General features: G+C 29.4%; 1 protein-coding gene across 1 annotated transcript in view; it reads right to left on the bottom strand.

Moving 5' to 3' along the window:
• Positions 1–14,162, bottom strand: part of LOC123293845 (protein pellino) — a 72,363-nt gene that overhangs the window by 10,913 nt on the left and 47,288 nt on the right. The gene's annotated exons all lie outside the window — the stretch shown is intronic.

The raw sequence follows: 14,162 nt of genomic DNA, 5'->3' as shown, positions 1-14,162 counted from the left end.
GCGGTCAAACACCACTTTTTTGATTCGGGGGTTAAAATGTTTCCAATATCGAAATTGATATAAGTTTCTAGAATGAAGCTTTTTTTTATAGACAAATACTTGAATTTGTGAATACTGAAATTTGGAAGCATTTGTGTCCTATTTTTAACATATTGGTGTAAGAAAATTGGCTATAATTAAAAACTTTTTGGATGTAAAAATTGTATTTATTTACAAAATTTTATACACCTTTTCCGAAGAAAAGACCGTGTGCCTTACTTGGGGCTAATACAGATGCATACTTGACAGTGCGAAAATTTCGTACGGGTCATCTAGTAACATATATCTTTCTAAATAATTTCGCATTGATTTGTATGATAACATAAATAAATAATAAATATATATAAATTAGATACATTTCAAATTGTATTATTTAAATAAAATAAAATGTAACAACATACAATTTATTCCATTTTGCATGATATAGTCAAAAAATTCGATGACCCTAAAGATAATAATTAGATTTACAATATCATGTCGTCATCAATAATCATTTACAATGTTCGTGTTTATATTTCATTTATTTTACATTAAAAACAAAAAATCATTCTCTTTTCTGGTTATATTTTCTACGTAAAAGTTAATTTTTGTGTTGTTTGTAAGGCAATTTAACTTTTACAATATCATGTTTTATTTATTATACATTTTATGTAAACGATTAAGAATGTGCATGAAAGAACGATATTGGAACATTATCATTTATTTCCTGATAGCAAATTATTATTTTCACCCTGAATATACAGGCTATACATTTTGATCTATTATGGCTAATAACTCGTTTTGGAGTAAACCAATCAAAAAATAACTTAAAACAAATGTTGCTGAATTTGATGGGGCACATAACGTTCTGACATAGATTTCCGAGTTGCTTTAATAGTCAAGTACCTGGAAGATCGAAGCTTTGTTCGGTATTTTTTTAGTTAAAAAGACATAAATTTTATCACTTATATAAGAACCGTTTCAAATGTCTCCACACAAATACCAGTTTTAAGGTCCCACTAATGTAATTTATTTCCTTAACTATCATAAACGTATAAATCACACAGCTATATATCAACCAAAACTGACAAAGCCACATGGACTTCACACTATATAATACATACGAAGCAAACGCATACGATGTATATACTCGTCAATAGATGTCAGGAAGAGTCATATTTTGCAGTGGATGTTTCACTTCTTCCTGAAAACACGGATAAAACGACATTTTCTAAAAACGAAACCTAGCTAGATCGATTTTTCGCCCCCGAAAACTCCTGTATAATAAATTTCATGAAAATCATTGGAGCCATTTCCTAGATTGTGCATATGTACAATAATTGCTCCTTTAAATATATAAGATTTAGATCATAAAAGTTAAGAGATAAAGTAACACTTTAAATTAGAAAGTTGATCCTCATAAAAAACCAACTTTTTTGTTTTCTGCAAAACTATAAAAAATATAGTTAGTTGAAAATTTGCAGATAGCTACAATTAATGATCTTGTGAAAGATTCTCGAAAAATGAAAATAAATTATAGACAATACTTTTGAAAATTTTCGAAAACCAAAACAAATGGTGACGCCATAATTGTGTTGTTTTTTTAAACTTTTCAAATTTATAAAAAATAATGCAAGCACTGACATTCAACAATTTTTATACAGGGTATTTCAACAATTAACTTAGTAAATTGTTTGTTTTCACTTGTTTTATGATAATTTTAGAAAAATGTATCTCAATGTCACAACAAATGCACGTATTACATACACAGTATTATACCATGTGTGTTTGTACCATCTAGGCATATACATATCTGTAGTATGACAGAATACATCCGTTTAGTAATGCATCTAAGCGAGAGGTATTATATACATGTATTGAACATTAGTTGGAAGACGCTTGGAGAGTGGGAGTTTTTTAGTTACAGATAACTAGTAAGTTCATCAAGACTCCCACTCTCTGCATGCATACAACAGAAGATCTGTCGTATATGCCTAGATGGTACAAACACACATGGTATGTAATACGTGCATTTGTTGTGACACTGAGATACATTATTCAAATTTGTAAAGTCGTTTGCAAGCGTTTAAAGTCGATACTTTTCGTTTTTCGAAATAATATTTTTTAAAAGTTATTTATCAAACTTTCACTATTTATAATATATAAATTGGGAAAATTTCCCATTGCAACATTAAACAGTTAAAAAAAATCATTTACGCAAGCTTTAGCTAGACAAAATTACACTTCAATTCTTTTAAAGAAAATAAAATTACCCATAAAAAAATCTACTAAACACTTTATAATCTCTCTTATCTACCGCCAAAGCACATCATAAAAACATTTTTTATCGCACTAATTCTCAAGTGTACAGACAGGGTTATTATAGATATGTGTAAAAGGGAGTGTTTTTATGATTTTTTGTTTCGATCAAATAAATCCTTAATTCTGTACGAAATTTGTATATTCGATATACTTTATCATATATTCCCAGAATATATAAATTCTTCCTTAGAAGATAGAGTTTATGCCCAGATAATGTTAATTTTTGCATCGTTTTGATCGAAAAGTCACAAAAAGCAAGTTCATTTGAATATTAAATTGTTTAAAAACTATACATCCAATTATCACATGAACATAATATTTGTATTTTTTGAGTAAAAATATAACCTTAGCTACTGAGTTTTATCGAAATTGGAAAAGAAACAGAAAAACTCGCGATTTTTTATAATTTTCTTAAGGAGGTTGGTTACTCTTGGAAAAAAAACGAAAAATTTCTGAACAAAATTTTTTTTCGTAGTTTGATAAAACTCGGTATATAAAGTAATTTTGACTAAAAAAAATAAAAGATATTTGTTACATATTAATATTGCCCGAAATTTAATATAAAGCCCTATATTTTGGACAGCTTTTTGGGTGGTAGTTATAGTACTATTTATCTAGACATAAAATGTCCACTATGAAAATATTTGCCGTCTGTCTGCCCCTAATCCCTATGTTTGATTAGATTTTTTAAACTTCTCAACGGATTTTGATGCGGTTTTTCTAATAGATAGAGTGGTAAAGAGGGAAGTTTTTATGTATAATAATAGGTTGGCTGATAAGTCCCCGGTCTGACACATAGATGGCGTCGCTAGTATTAAATGCATATTATTTTTATATAGTACCAACCTTCAAATGATTCGTGTCAAAATTTGACGTCTGTAAGTCAATTAGTTTGTGAGATAGAGCGTCTTTTGTGAAGCAACTTTTGTTATTGTGAAAAAAATGGAAAAAAAGGAATTTCGTGTTTTGATAAAATACTGTTTTCTGAAGGGAAAAAATACAGTGGAAGCAAAAACTTGGCTTGATAATGAGTTTCCGGACTCTGTATTTTTTCCCTTCAGAAAACAGTATTTTATCAAAACACGAAATTTCATTTTTTTCACAATAACAAAAGTTGCTTCACAAAAGACGCTCTATCTCACAAACTAATTGACTTACAGACGTCAAATTTTGACACGAATCATTTGAAGGTTGGTACTATATAAAAATAATATGCATTTAATACTAGCGACGCCATCTATGTGTCAGACCGGGGACTTATCAGCCAACCTGTTACAAGCATAATATTGCAGAGTAAAGGATTGAAATATGGGTTAAAAGGGATGAGCTTCAAAAATTCAAAAAGTTGGGCATCGATAAAGCTCAAATATTGACAAGATATACAACCAGCTTCAAGAATTTTTTAATCTATTTATAACCTTCAGAGGAGTGGAAAAGTTGGACGAATTGGGAATGAATAATTGAATATCTATAAATATATAGGAGACTTTCTATAGATATAGATAGATAGATAGTCACTCATCACGATATCTCTGGAACTATAAGACCTAGAGACTTGAAATTTGGCAGGAATATTCCTTTTGCCAAGTAGAGGTCAGCTAAGAACGGATTTTACGAAATTACACCCACAAGGGGGGTTGCGGGGGTGTTCATGAATAAAAAATTCATATTTTTCAATTATGGCTTTTAATAGTTCAAAACTTGGTCAGAATGTTTTAAATTACATTTAGAAATTTTTTTAACCTTCGGAGGGTAGAAAGGTGTAGCGAGAAAGTGGGAAGGAAATATCGAATATTTACAAATATACCTAAGTGGGGTATCAAATAAAAGAGCATGACGTGTACATTACAAAACTGTTATCCAACGCAAGGAAATGTGGAGGGAGGGGTGCAAGTGGGGATGTTGCCCAGCAAAGCGGGTATATTTTACGCCACGCAAAGCGGGCGGGTAAAAGCTAGTTTTTAAATATACTGAAGTGGGGTATCAAATAAAAGAGTATGACGTGTACATTACATAAAAGCAAAGTGGGTAGTTCACAGCTAGTTATTGATATATGTGTACCAAACGCTTTAGTAAGTTTTTAGACCTACAATAGATTGAGACCACATTTGAATATCACCGTGTACTTAAAATTAATTTAAAAAAAATCAATTAAATTTTTTTAATTATTAATATAAATTTGTGAAAGTTTAGAAGAAGAAGAAAAATCATTATTAAAGTAAAAGTAATCAAAATTAAAGTTTATACATATTTAAAATTACTTTTAAAATTTTTACTTATCAAATTAAGTCTGATATCTTCTATGAATCAAATAAAAAAGTATACAAAATTTTTTATACTTATAATTGTAAATAAATTAAATAATTGATATCTCATTTCAATAAAATATTCAATTTCATATTTTGATATTATATCAAAATATGTGAATGGTATTTTCAATAATTAATAAGCAAATTTTATTAATTTTTAAATATGGAAAATATAATGAAATATGTATTTTGAATTGCATATTTTTTCATTATTAATAAAAATGCGAAAAATTAGATTATATCACAAATATTTCAAAACAAAAAATCTCGAGTTAATATGACATAACTTACTCATCAATAACCAATGATTTATATCTTTGTCGTGAGTCATGGTCATCTTGTAAATAAATAGTAAACAAAATTTGACAATCATTCTTCAGCCTACCTGCATTCTGATAAAATATTGTCATTTCAATACAAATACGATCCAATCAAAATTAAAATTTGCCGAGAAGCTATAGAATGATTCATGGTACACTGTACTATAGGGACTACATCTTACCCTAATATTTAAGCAAATTTTAGTTATATAAGATGGTGCGTAAAAAATATGCCGAGCTACTTACGCCTCCTTGATGTGGTTATACAGGGTGAGCCATTTTAAATAATAGTAGCAGAGTTTGATGGAGGATATCATGTTCGGACAGTCAATTTAAATCCTAAAAAGTAAGAGACATAATAACACTTTAAGGTAGAGAGTTGATCCTCATAAAAAACTAACTTTTTTTCGAAAATCATTAGCTTTTGAAGGAAAAGCGATTTAAAAATATGTCATTATTGCATTTAATCGAAAAAAAATACGCTAGCTTTAGAAAAAAACTTTTAGACAAGAGTTATCAAGTACCATGAAGGTCATTCGTCTGTGTTAATAACTTTTAAGCTCAGATAAATTTTCAAGATGATTTTTAAAGTTAGCGTATTTTCTTTATATTGAATGCAATAATAACATATTTTTAAGTCGAAAAAATGTTTTTAATAAAAAAAAGTAAATTTTTCTATGAGGAGCTTTTTAATTTAAAGTGTTATTCTATCTCTTACCGTTTAGGAGCTAAATTGGCTGTTAAAGCAACCCAATGAATTTAAGTCTAATCTAATGTCATGATGTCCCCCCATCAAACTCTGCAACTTTTGTTTAATTAATTAGAATTGAAAAAAATACACTCAAACCCGGAGTTCTTGGATTCATGTCAAGCGCCCTACCAATTAGGCTATTCGAGTTCTAGACACAGAGTGCAATTTTTTCAACTCATTGAATTTTTTAATTTGTTTATCCACTTATTTATTATTATTACTTTTTGTTTTTGTTTACTTTTTTTTAATCATGCATACCATATTTATTTACATCATGGTCTCTTCCATTATCATTGATGTTTTTAATATGATGCATATACAGTGTAAACTAGATTGACAAATATCTTGTCTAGTAATCTTAATTAAAGAGAATTTAAAACAAGTAAAACAAACAATTGACTGAATTAATTGTTGAAATACCATGTCAGTGGTGATTTCTTTATCACATAACACATACATACATGTGACACATACATAACTGATATTCAAGTATGGTACATACTATAAAATTTTCGCCTAATTGGCGCCATTACGGGTAAACAGTGATGTTTACGAAAAAATGTTTAAAAAAAAGTTGTTTATTTTTTGATAAGGAACATTTTTTACATTTAAACTTTTGTTCTATCTCTAACGGTTTACAAGATGGATCCTATGGACCCAATTGACCTATGATGCTCATTTACGAACCCGACCTCACTTTTTACCTCCTGAGTACGCTGTAAAAATTTCAGCTCTATATCTTTTTTCGTTTTTGAGTTATCGTGTCCACAGACGGACGGACGGACAACCGGAAATGGACTAATTAGGTGATTCTATGAACACCTATAGCAAAATTTTGTGCGTGGCATCAATATTTTTAAGCGTTACAAACTTGGGACTAAACTTAGTATACCTTGCAACAACAAGTCTGCAATTTTTGTTTAAGTTATTTTTTGATAGTTTAACTACAAAACAGGCTATTAACCATAAAATATTAAAATGGTCCACCGTATGCCTAAGAAATATGCCTACGCAAATGTTTGACTGTTACAAATAATGCCAAAAAATATATGATGGCATTATACATATTTCTATATTAATAAAATAAAATAAGAAAATTCGAAAAAGGAATTCTCGCGTAAACTATCTTAGTTGTAATTTTCCTTCGATGTCACTATAAACGAAAGTGATTATAACAAAATACGTAATATACCTAGATAGGGAAACTTCCGCTATAAACGGATGTCCTACAGCTGGTAGTATAACTGGTCAAGTATGCTAATTCTAATAATAACTTCTTATTAATTTTTAACCAAATATTTTAGCATCAATAAAATTTTCAAAAAAAAAAATTCAATGTTGCAAGTTCAAGAGTAAATAAAAAATAAAATAATAATAATAATTTATACAAATTAATCCAACACACATATGCCGCTAGCTATTAAAACCCGATCAACGCCGACATGACATGCAGACGAATGTAATAAGCCGCATGTTTATACTACTACACACAAATAAACACCCAACACCCACCAATAAACAACTAAACAAGTAATTCAATTGCATTTAAAACTGAACAATATCATGTTAATCAACAATAAATATATTTTGTAATTTTATAATTGTTCATGAAAATTTAATAAACTAATATGGTTTTGTAACAATACTTAAAGATGGCGCGGCGCCATCAAAATCGAATTTTATTATATTATATCTTATAACTATTATTACACAAATTTTTACGTTTAAATATATTTGCTTTTAAAATTTTTACTGTTAAACTATTTATTCTATTTTCAAATAATTATATTTTAAAAGAATGTTTCTCCTGTCTAATGGTTTATCATTTGTTCCCCTGAATATATTTTATATATACTAGTTGATTCCCGCCCACTTCCCTGGGCATTCTAACCATTTGGAAGTGAATCTATACTTCTTTTATCAACGAAATGTTTAATTTCGTTTTGATATTTATTGTAAATTTTTTAAATTTTAAATAGGAAAATATAGTGCCAGTCAGTGAATACGCAGATTTCCACATCACCCAAGAAGTACTGTGTATTTGGATACGTTCCCGGTTGCATATAAATAGATAAGAAGTATCTAGTTAATTTTAAAAATTTGATAAATCCCCGGATAACAACTTTTAAACGGTTGAACTGATTTTCATCTAACTTACAGTTTTTAAACCATGCATATATGTAATATGCAAGGTATACTAAGTTTAATCCCAAGTTTGTAACGCTTAAAAATATTAATGCTATGTACAAAATTTTGGTATAGGTGTTTATAAAATCACCCAATTAGTCCATCTTCGGTTGTCTGTACGTCTGTCTGCCAACACAATAACTAAAAAACGAAAAAGGATATCAAGCTGAAATTTTTACAGCGTACTCAGGCCGTAAAAAGTGAGATCAAGTTCGTAAATGAGCAACATAGGTCAATTGCGTCTTGATCTATGGGACCCATAGGTCAAGATCCGTAGGACCCATCTTGTAAACCGTTAAGAGAAGAACAAAAGTTTAAATGTAAAAAATCTTCCTTATTAAAAAATAAACAACTTTTGTTTGAAACATTTTTCGTAAACATCACTGTACCCGTGAGGGTGCAAATTAGGCGTAAATTGTATAGTATGTATTATATGGGAATATCAGATATATGTGTGACATGTATGTATGTGTAATGTGATAGAGTAATCAACACTGTCTATTCATGGTATTTCAACAATTAACCCAGTCAATTGTTTGTTTTCACTTGTCATTGAATAAAGATTATGGAACAATTTTAGAATGCGTTGGGATATTTATTGATTTTGTAGAAATATTGTAGTATTGTGTTTAAAGCGTACTTTGGACAGTTGTTTCCTTTCGTCATCTCAAAAGATTGCTCTACTGTGTTGTTAATATTAGAAATTTTTTGATTTTTTTTTTTTTAATTTGTACTTTATCGAGTCATCTTTTTCTTATAAAATAGATTGACCAGCCTGTTATTCTTGCTGTGAGTTTTCTTGTCAAAATTCCCAATTTAATCATCCTAATTTCCCTTCAGTTAATTAATTTCCCATTCCTTTTTACTTTTTGTAGGAAATTCATGTAAAATAACATTAACTGAATTACATTCAGCTACACAGCAATATTTATTCGAAAGCATTTTATTCAAATTTTTTGCTTGCTAAAACAAACCAAAAATAATATATTCAAATATAGCCAACAAAAATTATTTAATCGTAGAGAATTATTATAAATAGCATACAACTAACAACCATAAGTATGGCGAATCATTACATCTGTATAACATTCTATGTCTATAAAGTGATCTGTAAAAAGCTTCCAATTAAAATAAGTAAAAATCTTCCTTAGAAGGATTGTCGAATAGAAATATTTTGGCGTAGAAAAATAAAAAGCATAAAAGTAATTCTATTCACAACACAAATGGTATGTAGAGTTGTTTTATTCGACCGGAAATACCGAAGACTAGAACTATTCAATTTGTAAAAGAAGGTATTTAATATCTGCATTCGAACAACATACAATAACCAGATTTTTTTATTGTAAATTACTCTTTTACAGGAAAATGCGGATTATTAAACGTAATCAAATGTACGTACAACACAGTTTTGAAATAAAAACCAGAGAATTGATTTTTTTTTTCAATTTGTTTACGTAATATGATATACACGTCATAAGGGTAGTAGTGTTTTATTGTAGTCAGTGAACTTGATACAATTTATTTTGCTATTTTAATACAAGTACAAGGTAGAATAATAATAATACATGTAGTGTTTAATCGAGAAAATAGAACCGAAAAAACAGTCTAACTAAGGAATTCACTCCTCGTCAGTGGATTTATATGGAAGTTGGTGGAAAATATTTGCCTGAGTGTACTTAATAAAGGTATATTATACATGCGAACTTTTGCTTTTTCGATTTACCCTCCATAAGGTTGGACAGAAGCACCCTTCTTCATTCTCTTTACTTCACATTTGAAAAAAACTATTGTAGTCTATATTATGAACTTTTCCCACCATTTTTTAATTCTTGACATTTTTTAATATTATTATAAAGATAATTTTTTGATTCTGATCAAAAATTTGATTTGATATCCACATGATTTTATATTTTTTACAATTACAAAGACTTTTTGACTCTTGGCGTTTTTTATCTTACCTCTTAACTTAAAAATGTATATTTTTAGGTATAGCTGAAATAGACCTTTTTCATGAAAAACAGAAATACTTTTTGTTAAATTTTTATGAAAATATAGGTCGAGTAGAGCCTGTAACCTGAAAATTTTTAACAATAAAAACACTATGAAAAAATTGTAAAAAAGTCACAATATTTGAAATAATTTAAAACGATTTTTTTTGCTACACCGCATACCTGATCTGTGACGTCAATTCGACAAGCAATGACAATAAAACAGTGTCAACAGTCGTATTAATATATCATTAATAGCAACTTTAAAGAGGTATTATATCATTTCTGAAAGTGAAGAATAAAATGCCACCAAAAATCGACCCAGGATTTTCAAAGGCAGATTAAGGAAATATAACTATTTTTATGGTATGGGAGATTTTAGTGCAAGAGGACAGGTTCAATGAACCCGAAGTTTGTGAGGTAAAAGCAACTTAATGAGTACTAATTTTAATAATTTGCGATGAGCACGATCAAACCACTTTTAAAATAAAGTTTTTTGGCTGTTTTGAGTAGTACTTGGACACAGAGGCACAAAACATGCCCGATACATTTTTATGCGCGATTTTTCATCGCCAATATTGACCGATTTATCTGTCATTGCCGGTTTATTTCATTCGCAATAATTCGTATGATAACTAATAAAAATCAACTTACGAACTAACGCCACAGCGCCATTCGTATAACTTCGTGTGTTTCCGGATCATATGACTCCAAAAAAATAGGGGAAAAAAATTTGCCCATTTATCGAGACAAAAAAAATGTAAAAAAGGTAAGATAAAAAATATCAAGCGTCAAAAAATACTTAGAATCGTCCAAAATATAATATCCAATTGCTTTCAAATTAAATTTTTGACCGGAACCACAAAATAATTTTTATTTTCCATTATAACGAATGCTCTGCAAAAATGCGCATATTATTTTTTCAAATGCTTATATTTCAAAAACGTAGTTATAAGATAAAAAATATTAAAAATCAAAAAATGTTGGGAAATGTCCATAGAATAAAATACAATATTTTTTTTATGTCAAGTAAATAGAATGTGGTGCTTGGAAGTAGTGCACTTCTGTTCCACCCTATGGGGGTAAATCGAAAAAGCACAAATTCGCATGTATATGACTCCCATAAAATCTACTGTTGAGAAGTCTATTCCTTGGTCAAATGCTTTATTTCCTACAGCAGTTGTGATATGTGTTTTAAGTGTTGGAGAGAGCTCTGCTGATATTTTTATTATTCCCTTAGTATTTAACATTTATTTGGTCACATATCTTCACGTTCACATAAGGTACAAGGTTACATTGCATTGGATTACTTATATAGAATTAGAAAAAGGTTGAATGTGACATTCTAATGCGGTATTTGGTGTCAACTAAATTAAACTTTGCTTGTAGACGAAGAGCTGGTGATAAAAAATGTGTCATTTAGGTTTAAGACACAAAGGACCCCGGACACAATACATTGGTTTTTGGTTTCGGTTTAAATTTTTTGAAAACTATGGTTTAAGGTAGCTTTAATCTTGCTGATCAAAAGTTCTTATGGACTTAACCCTCAAAAAACTTCCCTTCTGAGCTACAGCCCTTCAAAGGTTGTGCCTACATGAGATATTGATTTGTGGTTGCGGTTAAAATTTTTTTGAAAAACTATGGATTAAGATAGCTTTGATCATGCTGATCAAAAGTTCTTATGGACTAAAAAACCCTTAATGTCGTGTAGGCATAAAATTTGAAGGGCCGTAGCTCGGAAGGGAAGAGCTTTTGAAGGTTGAGTCCATAAGAACTTTTGATCAGCATGATCAAAGCTAAGAGGGTTCTAAATTATAACGATCTTTTGAATCGAATTTTTATGTAAAATTTCTCGATCGCATTAAATAATTGAAAATCTGTTGAATATGGACGTACTATAAACGAAATGACTCTTCTTGTTCATTACGCAGCGATTTTCCAAGCTTAAATCTTCGCTCTATTAAAATTCCAATTAATTGAATTTTTTGATATTTTATAGATATTTAGTCATACTTCGATCTGAGGGGGTTCATTTTGGCCACTAACTCCCTCAATTGTCAGTGGCGGTCCATTTATTTTCAAAAACAACCAGGTTTAGGCCCGTTTCTATTATAAATACAAATTCGAAAAAATTATCATAAACAGTACATAAAAAGTGTTACTTTTTAATAAAATCCCTCCTACCCATCCCCAACGTTTCCGAGAAACAAATTTATTAATTTTAAAACTTCAATTGTTTATAGCTAGAGGACAGATAAAGATACAGTGTCGAGCCTTGACTCAAAATATGTATTTTTGAATTGTCTTCAACTTTGGAGTCAATTGTATTTTTGAATTGTCTTCCCATTTAATTTTATCAGCAAAAATCAACAGTTTTCCCAAAAAACTGCCTTTTTCAAAAATTTAAAAAACCCTACTAAAAAAGATCGTTTTGGAGCAAATTTTTGCGGTGCTAAAATGTCTTTTGAATTCATCGCTCAAAGGTATGGAATAAATTGAAAGATAACTTAGGTAGTTTGATGAGGTATATTATGTTCTGACATCAAATTGGACCTAGTTCTTCGGGATGCTTTGATGTAGGCATGGGCGAGTTATTTTAAGTCGAAGTCATTATCGTTATAACTTTATTGCGTGTCTCTTTATCCAAGTCCGCATTGCTCATAGAGGAGGAAGCGAGACGGGTATCCGATTCTTTTAGCTATCTCAGTTTCTCCAATAGTAATGAGATAGGTAGAAAAAAAAATTTTCGTCTCTTTGTCTTACTCGTATTTTAGGTTGTCTCTGTCTTACTCGTATTTTAGGTAAGAAGTCCGGGGGACTTCTGTAAGTCTCGTTTGCCCATACCTCCTTTAATAGTCATATTCCTTCAACTAATAAGCTGCACTAGACTATAACGATTGTATTCACTTTGCAATATTATATAGTTATATAGTTATATATCCATTTGATACTTATCTATTTTCGTTGGTGTTTGCCTTCGTGTTTGGCCGTACTTTTAAATGCTATCGGTCAGTTCTATTAATATCTGTTTTATTGAAAGGAATTTAATATCTATTTCTTTACAATTTGGAATAAAACATGATAAAACCAGTCCTTCAATTAAGGATATATCTTACAAACGTACAAAGGATAAAAATAAGTACAAACTGTAAAATCTAAAACCGTCATAAAAACTTAACTTAAAATTCCAAAATTAATGTAGAAATTGAGGTAAATTTGATATTTTAGATAAAGTTTCTCGTACCTAATACATATCCAGTACAATATACTTTTCTCTGGATATTTGATATAATACTTTTTTTTTAATCTATAATCATAACTCAAGGATTTTTAGATTGAATTCAATTCATTACTGTTTTTTTAAAAATATTTATTTTTTTAATTTGTGGTCAGTGTTTTGTGTTAAGTTACAGTTGTGTAAAATAATAATATGAAAGTGTTAGAAATAATAAAAAATATTTTATTTTATTTTCTGTATTATATTTTGTTTTAATCTTTCACAATATTTATTATAATATAAACAAATATATATTTATATTTACTTTGTATCATGTTGAGTCGAGACTTAAGATTGTAGTTTTTATTGTTATTCAACATACAGAGTATTTCAAAAACAATGAAGTGTCATTGTCTTCATCAACATGTTTGCAAATATTGATAATTTGTTTGTTAAGTTGATGAACTATATAAAGTGGGGTATCATTGCATAGGTTTTAAGACGGTTCTATACACATTTTTCAATGGCGTGAAATCATTATTTGATTGGCGTGAAACTTTCTAATTTTTTTAAGATTGCTCTTAAATATTCATTGGTGGAAACAAATATTTATAAAAAACAAGTGAAAACAAACAATTGACTCAGTTAATTGTTGAAATACCATGCATAGTCAGTGTTGATTTCTTTATCATATAACATATACATACATGTGACATAACTGATATAGTACATATTATAAAATTTCCGCCTAATTGGCGCCCTCACGGGTAAACAGTGATGTTTCAGAAAAAATGTTTCAAATAAAAGTTGTTTAATTTTTGATAAGGAACATTTTTCACATTTGAACTTTTGTTCTATCTCTAACGGTTTACAAGATGGGTCCTACGGATCCAAGACCCAATTGACCTATGTTGCTCATTTACGAACTCAACCTCACTTTTTACGTCCTGAGTACGCTGTAAAAATTTCAGCTCGATATATTTTTTCGTTTTTGAGTTATCGTGTCCACAGACGGACGGACGGACAGCCGGAAATGGACTCATTTGGTGA

This window comes from Chrysoperla carnea, chromosome 2, assembly GCF_905475395.1.
Source record: "Chrysoperla carnea chromosome 2, inChrCarn1.1, whole genome shotgun sequence".
NCBI lineage: Eukaryota > Metazoa > Arthropoda > Insecta > Neuroptera > Chrysopidae > Chrysoperla > Chrysoperla carnea.
This window is presented reverse-complemented; position numbering and strand designations above follow the sequence as displayed.